This window comes from Hyaena hyaena, unplaced genomic scaffold, assembly GCF_003009895.1.
Source record: "Hyaena hyaena isolate Hyena2069 unplaced genomic scaffold, ASM300989v1 scaffold_793, whole genome shotgun sequence".
Classification (NCBI taxonomy): Eukaryota; Metazoa; Chordata; class Mammalia; order Carnivora; family Hyaenidae; genus Hyaena; species Hyaena hyaena.
The window spans coordinates 22,940-35,571 of NW_024081426.1; the positions used below are offsets into that span (position 1 = coordinate 22,940).

The window sequence follows — 12,632 nt, forward strand, 5'->3', positions numbered from 1 at the left end:
ACAGCGGTGAGAGGGCAGGCTGGAGAATGGAGGAGGGGGGCTGGGTTGTGGATCATGCTGATTAGGAAAAAGAGGGAAACCTGAAAACAAAGCAAATGGGGTAGAAGTGGCGTGTTTCAGCGTTCAGGAAGAACACACCATCCCATGAAATCCAGCCACAGCAGAACGCTTATTAATTTTGCCACTGTTATAGACGCATCACTTATAAAACTGGACACTAGAGTTTAAGAAGGAAAAATGTTATCATTGCTTTTAATAAAATTATGGAGGGTATTCTTTAAAAGCAACAGACAAGCTCCAATTAAGGTTATAAATATCGGGGCACCTGGGTGGCTCAGTCAGTTAAGTGGGCGACTTCTGCTCAGGTCATGATCTCGAGGTTCGTGAGTTCGAGGCCCACATCGGGCTCTGTGCTGACAGCTCAGAGCCTGGAGCCTGCTTCGGATTCTGTGTCTCCCTCTCTCTCTGCACCTCCTTGCTTGTACTCTGTCTCTCTATCTCTCAAAAATAAATAAACATTAAAAAAAATTTTTTTTAGGTTGCAAGTATAGATTGAATATAGGCCCCAGATTATTGTGCTGAGTTATTGCCTTTCTTTTTAAAAAAATTTTTTTAAATGTTTTATTTCTGAGAGAAAGACAGCATGAACATGAATTGGCCTCTGAGCTTCCAGGCAAAGAAGGAAAAAGAGAAACGAGGCAATGTGGGTTTAAGTCAGTGGTTGATCTGTGCAACATCTGAGGCCTTATAATCTCTCTTATTTTGTGTTTCTGTTTGTTAAAGTAGTTGTAGACATTGCCTAGTAAGGGCAGGAGGAGAGAGGGATGTAGTTTGACGTCTATAAAGTGTGTTGCACTTCACATCACACTGTACTTTTTTTTTCTACATAGAAGGCTGATTTTTAGTGTTTATTTATTTTTGAGAGAGAGAGAGAGACAGAGAGAGAGAACTGGAGTGGGGAGAGGCAGAGAAAGAGGGAGACAGAATCTGAAGCAAGGCCCTGAGCTGTCAGCACAGAGCCTGATGTGGGATTTGAACCCATGAACCATGAGATCATGACCTGAGCTGAAGTCGGATGTTTAACCCAGTGAGCCACCCAGGTGCCTCAGAAGGCTGATTTTAAACAGTGCTTTTATCCCTTGGAGCCTGGGTGGAAGATGTCACAAAGTATAAGTTCTGGACTGGAGCTGGGTTTATTGACACTGGAATTAAAGATTGGATTCTCTGAATTCTCAACGCCTATGGAGGAATAAAAGAAATTGGAAAGGTCACAAATCCTGCAAGCATATTATTTAAAAATTTTTTTATGTTTACTTATCTCTGAGAGAAAGAGAGAGAATGGGAGATAGAGGATCCGAAGCAGGTTCTGTGCCGAGTGGAGAGCCTCATGTGGAGTTCGAACTTAAGAACTTTGAGATCTTGACCTGAGCCGAAGTCAGACTCTTTTTTATTTTTTATTATTTTTTTAATGTATTTATTTCTGAGAGAGAGAGACAGAGAGCGTGAACAGGGAAGGGTCAGAGAGAGAGGGAGACACAGGATCTGAAGCAGGCTCCAGGCTCTGAGCTAGCTGTCAGCACAGAGCCCGACACGGGGCTCGAACCCACGAACCGTGAGATCATGACCTGAGCCGAAGTCGGATGCTTAACCGACTGAGCCACCCAGGCACCCCAGTAGTAGAATTACTTAATTATATGGTAATTCCATTTTTAATTTTTTGAGGAACCACCTTAGTTTTTTCCACAGTGGCTGCACCAATTTGTATTCATATCAGAGGTTTTTTTTTTTATATCTTGTACTTTGAAAACTATAAAATACTGATTAAAGAATTGAAGATGATACAAACAAATGTAAAGATATTCCNCTGAGCCACCCAGGTGCCCCTATCTTTTTTTTTTTTTTAATGGCTTATCTATTTTTGAGAGAAAGAGCATGAGCCAGGGAAGGGCAGAGAGAGAGGGAGAGGGAGAATCCTAAGTAAGCTCCATGTTGTCAGTGTAGAGCCTAGCGTGGGGCTCAAACTCATGAACTGTGAGATCATGACCTGAGCTGAAGTCATGAGTCAGGCACTTACTGGCTGAACCATTCAGGTGCCTGTACCTTTTTTAAAAATTTTTATTAAAAATTTTTTTTCACATTTATTTATTTTGAGAGAGAAAGAGAGCACAAGCAGGAGAGGGTCAGAGAGAGAGAGGGAGAGAGAGAATCCGGGGCTTGATCCCATGCACTGTGAGAGCACGACCTGAGCCTAAATCAAGAGTCAGGAGCTTCAGCAACTGAGCCTCCCAGGCGCCCTGCCATATTATCTTTTGTAAAAAATTGAAATATAGTTGACCCATAATGTTCCATTTGTGTCAAGTATGTAACGTAGTGATTCAACAACTCTGTATGTTATACTGTGCCTGTCGCCATTGTGGCTGCCATCTGTCACCGTACATTGCTGTTACAGTGCCATTGAGTGTATTCCTTATGCTGTGCCTCTTATCCTAAAGACTCGCTCATTTCATAACTGAAAACCTGTGTCTTTCACTCTCTTTCAGCCATTTTGCCCACTCTCCTCAACCCCTTCCCTTTGGCAACCATCAGTTTGTTCTCTGTATTTATGGGTCTGTTTGTGCCCTATTTATCTTACATTCAGTACAGAGACCCTTCAGGTCGCGTCCCTAGGGATCATTTCACCTACTGTTTGACTGCCAGCGTCTTGTCTCTCAGCAATGGTGAGGTGGATCCCTTCTCCTCGGGGAAGAGAAATCCATGTGTTGTTACCTTTGCCAATAATGAAGATGTTGGAGAGGTGAGAGGCAAAGCTGCCGCCTCTGGCATCTTTCACAGGAATCACACCAAGAGAACCAGGGTGTAGGAGGCCTCTCTTTGCTGGTGGTCACACCAGTTTACATGTTAGCACCTCCGATCACTATGCAGGTCACCAGTGTCAAACTTGATGAAATCAGTCATCTGGCCAGTCTCCAAATCAACCTGAATGGTCTCATTTATGTTGATGGGGGATCAGGGTGACAGTTGGTGTGAGCAGCACAGGCCACCAGATGAGGGATTCTGTTTGTGCCCAGAAAGACCTTTCTCACTTCACACCACTTGTACTTGGCTTCCTAAGGTGTAATATAATGAACAGCAAAGGACCCTTGGTGTCACAGATGAGACAAGAATTTTCCTCAGTCTTGCCAATGCCCATGACATCTATTAAACCAGTAGGGTAGGTTGTGTGAGTTTGGACTCTGCTATCAATCTTAATGGACTGCTGCAGGCAGATCTGTATTTCCTGTTTTGTCAGAGCAAACTTAACTATGTTCCTTAGAAAATGATGAGAAGGCATTCTGTCTGCTCATGGGGCCTGCCAGGTGGATGAAGAGCAAACACACTGGTCAGAGTATTAGCGGTCACTGCTTTAGGACTGCTACACACTTCAGATACTTCTTGGGACCATGAGCCCTGGCTGTGCTAGCCATGAAAAGAGCATTCTTCAGTGCTTAGCTTGTGTAAACTTTCTTTTAGTTCAGCTTGGTTCTTAAATCTACATTGTTTTCTCCAAATAGTAGAAAGGGGAAAAAATACTTCCTGATCCTTTCAAAATGGAAAATTCAGGGGACGCCTGGGTGGGTAGCTCTGTTGGTTAAGCGTCCAACTATGGCTCAGGTCATGATCTCAGATTCATAAGTTCGAGCCCCACGCCAGGCTCTGTGCTGACAGTTTAGAGCCTGGAGCCTGCTTTGGATTCTGTGTCTCCTCTCTCTTTGTGCTTCCCCCTCCTTCAACAATAAATATTAAAAGAAAAAAAAAAGGAAAATTCAAGAATTATCTATGTCTGAAGATATATCCAGAAAGACAAGTATACTGTAATTGTAGACTTGTATTGTTCCATTCATCCTTTTGTCCCTTCATAATGTGATCAGTGTTTATGGAGTACCTTCTATGTATCAGGATATTTAAAAAATTTTTTTAATGATTTTTTTTTTTTTGAGAGAGAGACAGAGACAGAGTGCAAATAGGGGAGGGGCAGAGAGAGAGGAGACACAGAATCCGAAGCAGGCTCCAGACTCTGAGCTGTCAGCACAGAGCCCAACGTGGGACTCGAACCCACAGACTGTGAGATCATGACCTGAGCCGGTCAGACACTCAACCAACTGAGCCACACGGGCAGCCCTGTGTACCAGGATATTTGTTATGCTCTGGATAAAACATGTCCCTTGGAACTTAACTGTGATTACAGTGCAGGGCGTGTGACAGCTGTCATCTTAGACATATGCACAGGTATTACTGGAGCACTTGTGGAGGTCACCTTTTCTAGATGAGACAATTTGGGTTGGTTTCTAGAGAAAATGGCACATGGGCTAAAAGATGAATAGGGACCAGCCATGGAAAGTCAAGGAGTTGAGAGAGGGCGTTATATGCAGGGGAGCAGCTGGTTCAAAAGCAGAGAGGCACAACTGAGTGATACCTTGGCGAGTGATACCTTGGCGAGTGACACGTGGTATAGAGGAATATAGAGCGAGAGTCGTGTGAGGTGAGAGACAGGTTAGGATAGAATGTTGCATTCCATGCTGATTTGGCACTTTTCCCCAAAGTCTCTCTGAAACTGTGTGAAGGGGTTTAACCTTTGGATTGGGGTGATTAGATCTGTTTTTGGAATGACAGGGCCAGTAAGACTATGGAAAATGGATTGAGGGTGAGGTGCGAGGACCATGGTCTGGGATCGAGTTAGAAACAATTGCCATAATCCAGTCAAGAAGCGAAGAGGTCCTGTACTTGACTGTTAAATGTTTCCCAAAGACATAAAAACAAATCTCTTACACAATCCTGGGCCAGATGCTTTAGACAGTTCTTTAGAGGAAAGCAGATAATATCTGCTTGCAGGCAAGGCTAGTTTTTTTTTTCTTTCTTATTTTCAAAACAAAATAGCCCATCAATGCAGTTTCGAAGCCATATGATACGTTAGAACTCCTGAAGAAAAAACAACAGATAAGCAGACATTAAATCTACCATGCTTACCCATAGTCTACTCCTTTCCTCAGGCAGCTCTGTGCAGATTAATCAGAACCAAACCCATAAATTTTAATTGTAACATATGTGCCGTCATCTGCCAATGTATTTTCAAGTCTGTGCAGGTATGACCATATGCCACGATGAACAAACGAACTGGAAAGATCGAAGTTATTTGATCTGGTTCCGTGATTTAGAATTTCCAAATCAACATGAGGAGAAAATAGCAGGCATCAAACATCCATCTATGCTCGTACCAGGTCATACGCTGGAACTCTGTCCAAGTACAAGTTTCCATGGTAAACAGCGCAGGACTTGCCAACACTTCACAGGTTTCCAAAAAGCAGCCATGTCCCTCTTGGGAGAACTTTGGAACTGGAAAAGAAAAGCTTCACGGATGAAATCTCCAGCAAAATAAAGTCACAGACTGTATTTCTGCAGCAGGCCATGTGCCAAATGTCTCATCAACAAGTATGGCGATGGCAGTGACCCGTCCTCTGGTAGAGGTGATAAAATGCTCTCGCCAAACCTTGTTTTCATTTGCTCACAGCTTCCTGGTTGGGGTAGGGGGGAGACTCTTACTTTGAGTTGGAATTTTCCACGTTTCATCCCAGTCCAAAGGTGACTTAAAAAAAATCTCTCTCTCTCTCTCTCTCTCTCTTTTTTAGAAAGTTGAATTAAAGTCAAGTGAAATTTGTAAAGTTTAGTCATTTGGGGAGCTATGTGTACACAAAGATCTCACTGGGTAACACCAAAAAATTACATTTTCCTTTTCCTTGTGACTTTTGGAAGAATAACCCCTTTTCGTTGTTTCTTTTGAAAGGATTTAACCCTAAGTTACAGGGGCAGGAGACCCACCATGTTTGCAAGTTACTCAAACAGATTTTTGCCCATGAAGACCTAATAAAATGAGACTTTACCTGTTAAATCCACTAGTAGTTTAACAAAAGCTTAGAATATTCCCACAGATATTTGACAGAAAAGATATTTAAAAATAACGAGCTTAATTCAATTAAATTCAACAAATCTACAAAGTACCAGGCACTAAGTGAGTGCTCAGTGACATAAAGAAGGTAAGGCGATTCCTGTCTTCAGGGAATGTTTTATTTGGTAGTGGAGAGTAGAGTCATAAAAATGGCACTAATTAAAGGCAGAATACAGTGTTAGAGCAGAGGTTTAAGCAAAGTGAGGTGGAACCACAGAAGTGGGAGACGTTAATGTCGATGGGGTGATAGGAATAGTTTATTCCAGGTTTTGAAGGATTGAGGGTGGTAAAGATCAGTGAGCTGAGAAGGACATTCCAGACGAGAGACTCTGGTCAACACAGCCATTGAAGTCAGAAGCGGGACTAGTCAAGGTGGCTGGAGAGTTGGATATGACAGAGGAAGGAAGAGAAGATACATAGGAGAACTTGAAAAGGTGGCCTCAGAGTTTCTCAGTGGGTAATCCACTGGTATTTTGGGGTACCTGGTTCTCTGTTGTCTCAGGGTGTGTCTGTCCCCAGTCCCAGCCTTCCTAAAGCCAGCAGTGGTCTGTGTCATGTTGACCACTGGTAAGAAGCCCCTCCCACCTGCCCCAAACATTTTCAAATACCTCCTTGGGCAGGCAGGACCACTTCTGTAGAGAATGACCCCAGGGGGAATGTGGGATACCACGTTTGGGGCAGTCTTTGGTTCCGTAGGTGCTGGGAGTCTTCTAGATGGTTCTGACCAGAGCGAAGTCATGATCAGACTTGGGATTCAAGACAGTGATTTCTGGAGATTGAATCAGAGGAGGGAAAACTTGGGAAGCAGGATAATTCAGCCTGTTGCCATTGTTTAGGCAACAGTCAGTGCGGACTCAAATTAGACAATTTCATCACTTTTATGCCTGAAAACATTAAGAGACATTATTATTATTTTTTAGCGATTCCTCCTGACTCTGAAACCCCATAGCCCTGCGTTGCAAACTCTCTGTGCTGTGTCTGCTTCCCTGTGTTTTTCTTTCTCCAAATTAATATCATATGGCAAATTCAGTGTTACAAAAACAAGATTTTTAGAGGGTGATCATAACACCCTTTCTACAACATACTTTCTAATTATAGCATAAACACATGGGGGTAGAAAGCTCTATTTAAAAAACAAGACAAAAAGAATGCTGTTTCTCTATTTCATTTTATATAGTGTTTGGATTCCTTTACTTCTTGACTTTTTTTTCCCCCCTTAAAAAAAATTTTTTAAGAAGACTCTGTTGACAGTAGATTGAATAGTTTTGAATCCCAGATGTCAGTGCAGTGGAAACTCAGAGTGGATGGGCAGATGGAGTCTGTCAGAAGCGCGCCCGTGCCAGAGCAGAAGACGGTGCCCGAGGCAAGGGAGGCAAGGGGGTGCCACCGGCGTGCTGCGTGCGGGGATCCTCGAGGCTGGTGGCGCAGGGTAGAGAGCCCTTGTCTGCTCGGGGCAGAAGGATATCCTGACCCCACGGCAGCTGCGGCCACATCTGGTGGTGTGCCCTCCTCCCCCAGCTGCTGAAATGCCATCGCCTTCTGGTTTTCTTGGGGACCTCCGGAAGGGGCTGCGCCCACGGAAGTCCCGCCACAGATACGTTCCGCTTACACCTTCCCTGCGAAAGAAAACCCTTTTCTGGAGACTTTCGGGTGGTTTTCCATTTGAACCAAAATGGGAGCTCAAGCGCGTGAAGCAGCTGAAAAGTTGTACCGCGTCTCTGAAGAGACCCAGAGACGAGATCACGAATTAGAATCTGATCCTCTTCATTAGTGAGACTCGCACTCTCCAAACCTTGTTTTTACAGTGAGGTGCCTGTTGAGCAGCTCCAACATTGGCCTGGGCCCCTCCTCAGACTTCCTGGAGCTATAGCCCCTTGGGGTTCCCTTGTGCAAAGTTGTTAATTTTCCTGTGCGTCAAGGAACACACTGAGAACGTAATGATCATAGTGTTAATTGATTTTCCTGGTACTTTATATGTTACAAAGCATTGATGTATATGTATATATTGGCCTATTAAGTCCTCTGAAGCTCAGAGGCCTAAGGGACTTACCCAAGGTCATGGAATGGAAAATCCAGAACTTGAATCCAGGTCTTTCGGCTCCACGCCCATGCTGTTCCCTGCCCAGCCCTGTGCTCCCCTGCACTGGTGGCGAGGGGAGCCAGACCTTCTGAGAAGTAGGATGTGCCGTTTCCCACCAGGGTCTGCTGCTTTGAATCACGAGTGTCGGTCCCCTCGGCAGTGTCCAGCACCATCTTTTAGGAACCGCGGTGGACGGCACCTGCTTTTGGGGCCCGTGGGCGTCAGTGACAGGGAAGGCGAGTGGGCCCAGCGCTCGGTGACTGCTCCTTCCTGTGTTGTTGCAGGCGGTGACTCGGTGCTGGGCGTGAGGACTCCCAGCCGCTGGTGTCAGCAGCTGTTGAAAGGTCCGGGGTGGGGGGTGGGGGGTCATCCCCGAGGCTCCGGCTTCCTGGAGGAAGCCCTCGGCCAGGAGCCGGCGCGGCTTCGCGGCCTCAGCACCGCCTCTGCGGGCGCAGCGCCCCCGTCCAGCTGCCCCCGTCGGGACTTCCGGAGCGAGACGTCGTGAGGGCCCGTGACCTGGCGCTGCGAGCCGCTTGCGGTTTGCTGGGCCGTGACACAGGTCCGGGCCCGCTGAGCGTCCGGGGCTTCGGTGTGTGCCTTGACGCCCTTCTCTCCGAAGTCCCCTGTGTGGTCCTTTCCTTGTTGCCATTCATGTGAAGCGAGTTTCCAGAAGCCGCCCCAGGTGTCTCCACATTCTCAAGCGCTTGTGATTTTCTAACCCTGGATTATGTAGAAACTCAAACTTGGTCCCCGTAAACCACTTAGCAGCAATAATAAGGTGGGATTTATTTAGGGCTTGCCATGTGCCCAGCTTTAAAAATCCTCAAAACACCCCCCTGAGGAAAGTCGTATTATAAACCTGTTTTATAAGCAAGGGAAAAAGGAAGAGGCTTATGAGGTTGAAGAATGCGCTCAGGACGTAATGAACGGGAGATCTGCCTTCTGGTGCTTTCTGAATTCCAGAAGTTTGTAGTGGATGAGCAGTCTATAGAACATTAACAGATTCAAGAGTATATCCTTCCTCTTCCTTGGAGAATGCCACATTTTCCTTGAGGGTGGACTTCTTTAAGCCTCATGTGGTCTGGGAAGAGCTAAGACTTCTGTTGCAGACTGTTCCTTTCTTGCCTAACATCCATCTCTTCCTTGTTTCTTGCTGAAGCGTCTGGTTTTGTTCAGGTGGGTGTGTGCCCCAAGGGACTGGATTTCCATTGGCCTCATTCAACCATAGCCATCCCATTCTCCTTTGCATATTCAGTATGGGGGCAGTTGTGGATGAGCTGGGGGGGGTCTCTGGGAGGCTTCTAGACCACACAATCCTTCTCTGAGTGAAGATAGAGTCACACAAGGAGAAAATGCTTTTCCTTCATTCTTCCCTTCTTGCTTTGGAGAATGTTGAGTGAGGAGGTGGTATTTGGGGCTCTAAAGCTTGTGACCATGAGATTACAAGCATGAGGATAGGGACAATATCCTTAATAATAATAAAAAAAAGTCTGGGTCTTTTTTAGTGACGTGGAGCCCTCAAATTAATCCTGGGACCCCTTTGGAATTTCTCGTGAAGTTGACAATAAATGTCCTTATGTTTATGCCAATACTGTACATTAATGTGAGGAAATCTGAGCCAGTCCACCAACTCTCACTGCTCTGTGAAGAGATAAGAACAGAAATTTGCAAATAAGGTTTAGATACCTCTGTAGTACTTTGATATTGTTTTAAACTAGTGATGGTAGATTTGTCTCACTGAACAAGATATTAATACAAGATGGATTGGGAATTAAAATGACAACACTACCCACTGTAGATATTTTAGTTGCTAATTTAGTTGATTTTTTTCTAGCTTACTATCAGCTCTGATTATTCATAACTTGTAGACCTCATAAGAAAAGAAGGTTATGTCCCCATAACTGGTACCTCTCAAATTTAAACGGACTTATCGTATTACATGGGACTTAGATGCAGCAGGTCTTCTGCTTAGAGGCTGTCTTAATAAGTGACCTAAGATGGGTCTTTCTGTTTGATCTGATTCTTCTGCTGTTGTCATGCTCTGAGGGGAAGCCAAATGACTTGAGGTAAGCAGGGTGGCACAGACCAGTGACTTATTTTATTTTATTTTTTATTATTTTTTTCCTTTTATAGTTTATTATCAAGTTGGTTTCCATATAACACCCAGTGCTCATCCCAACAAGTTCCCTCCTCCATGCCAATCACCTCTTTTCCCCTCTCCCTTACCCCCATCAACCCTCCATTTGTTTTCAGTATTTAAGAGCCTCCTATAGTTTGCCTTCCTCCCTCTCCTTAACTATTTTTCCCCTCCCCCATGGTCCTCTGTTAAGTTTCTCCTGTTCCACATATGAGGGCAAACATATGATATCTGTCCTTCTCTACCTGACTTATTTCACTCAGCATAACACCCTCGAGTTCCATCCATGTTGCTACACATGGCCAGATTTCATTTTTTCTCATCGCCATGTAGTATTCCATTGTATAGATAAACCACATCTTCTTGATCCATTTGTCCGTGGATGGACATTTAGGCTCTTTCCATGTTTTGGCTATTGTTGAGATTGCTGCTATGAACATTGGGGTACATGTGCCCCTATGCATCGGCACTCCTGTATCCTTTAGAGCAGTGACTTATGAAATATAGCAAAAGTGTGAAGTTGGCAATAGTCAGCTCGGTGGTATCTCTCAGGGTCCTTTGAGAGCCCCTCCAACCCAGCCAGCCTCCTGTTCCTCCTCTTCTCTCCCCTCTTCTTGGGTTTGCTCTCACCCTAACACCAGTTAACCTTTAGTAAGGTTTTAGCAAATAAATTTCCATAAGGCCGCTTAAGACCTTGTATGTTTAGGAAAATCACCAACTCCTCTGAAGTCTCACTTGTCTTGTTTATAAGATGAAGATAATGTGGCACTCCATTGTATAAATAATAATAATACCTAACATACCTCATGCCTTTACTGTGTGCTAAGTACAATTTGACATTCTCCATAGTATTACACATGTAATTCTCTTAACAGCGATATGACATATTTGTTACAATTTTATCCTGTCATGTGAATGAGGACCGACAGGGCTACACAGCTAGTAAGAGGTAGGATTTCAGCTGGGACAGACTACTGGAGCCCTCCTGCTTGACCATCACACTGCTGCTCCTCATTGTTAATGTAAGAAATCATCAATATTATGTGATGGAAAAACTCTGGGTCAGAAACTCACTTATTTAGTAATTTGTCTCTGTGAACCACCCATTCATATAATTGTGTACTAACATGGTTAAATGTGTAGCAATGAGCCATTTCAGAGAGTGCGCACACATACACACACGCACGCACATACACACAGGCACACGCACACACACACATGTGAATCAGCTGGAACATCTGGTTTCTGGTTGGTTTTCCTATTTAGAAGTTTCCTAAAAGTAAACTTAATTATGGTGTTAATATTAGTAGATTAGAACATGTGAATAGCTTGGAGTATATTGCCAGTTGGACTAGCTTTTTTCAGGTTGATCATTCAGCAGCCAGAGGCAGTGGAAAGATCTACTTCATTCCTTGGTAATTGGCTTGTTTGATAGGACGCAGGGCCAAGTCCAGGAAACCAACAAGAGTGGGGTCACAAGATTTGGGCTCCAAGGGCTGGCTCCCTTAACCACCTGGCTAAGTGACATTGCTCAAGTCACTTAACCCCTCAAAGTACCTGCTTGCTTTGTGCAGAGGCTCAAGTAAAAGAATAAAGGAATTGTTGAATCACTGTGTTGTACATCTGAAACTAATTTAACATCATATGTTCACTAACTGGATTTTAAAAATTAAAAATAGAATAGAGGTGTGAGTTGCTTATAAGCAAGAGATGTAAATCCTTGTGCACATAATTTTTGTATTTTATATTTATAGGAGTGCCTAACCTCTGACATTGACACTGGTATATTTAGAAGAAGTAGCATGCTTTAGCATCCAACTTCAGCTCAGGTCATGATCTTATGGTTTGTGGGTTTGAACCCCGCATTGGGGTCTGTGCTGACAGCTCAGGCCTGGAGCCTGCTTCGGATTCTGTGTCTCCCTCTCTCTCTGACCCTCCCCCACTCATGCTCTGTATCTCCCTCTCAAAGATAAATATTTTTAATAACCCACTGAGGTGTTTTCTTCAAGTATTTTTTTAAACAGATTTCTACCATTGCACTTCCACATAGAGAAAGCTCCTCTTTGATAGACCCTGCTCTTGACACAAAAGCAGACTGCACAGCCAGGGATCAAAAGGGTATCACATGGACCCAGCTCATGTGCTGTCTGCCAAGGGCAAGAGCTCATATGCGTGTTGCAGGAGCTCCCAGGCACCTCCCTGGAGTGGACACTGCATGAGCACAGTGTTGTGAAGGTATTTTCAAATCCCAGGGTGCAGCTAGGGTTGGCAGTGTCAGCCCTGCTTGGAGTACCAGAGCTACAAAGTTCGTCATGGCAAGTGGGAGGCTGAGGCTCAGGAAGGACACACAAGTTGTTGGAGGTTGCACAGATACTCCGCAGTAAGCAGGGCTGGAACCTAGCTCACCTACATCCCGGGTCAGGGCTCTTTCTCTT

The 12,632-nt window shown here is 44.5% G+C and overlaps 1 pseudogene; it reads right to left on the bottom strand.

The window, feature by feature from the left end:
• Nucleotides 1-2,650: 2,650 nt before the first annotated feature.
• Nucleotides 2,651-3,464, bottom strand: LOC120221634 (annotated as a pseudogene).
• Between the last annotated feature and the right edge of the window lie 9,168 nt (nt 3,465-12,632).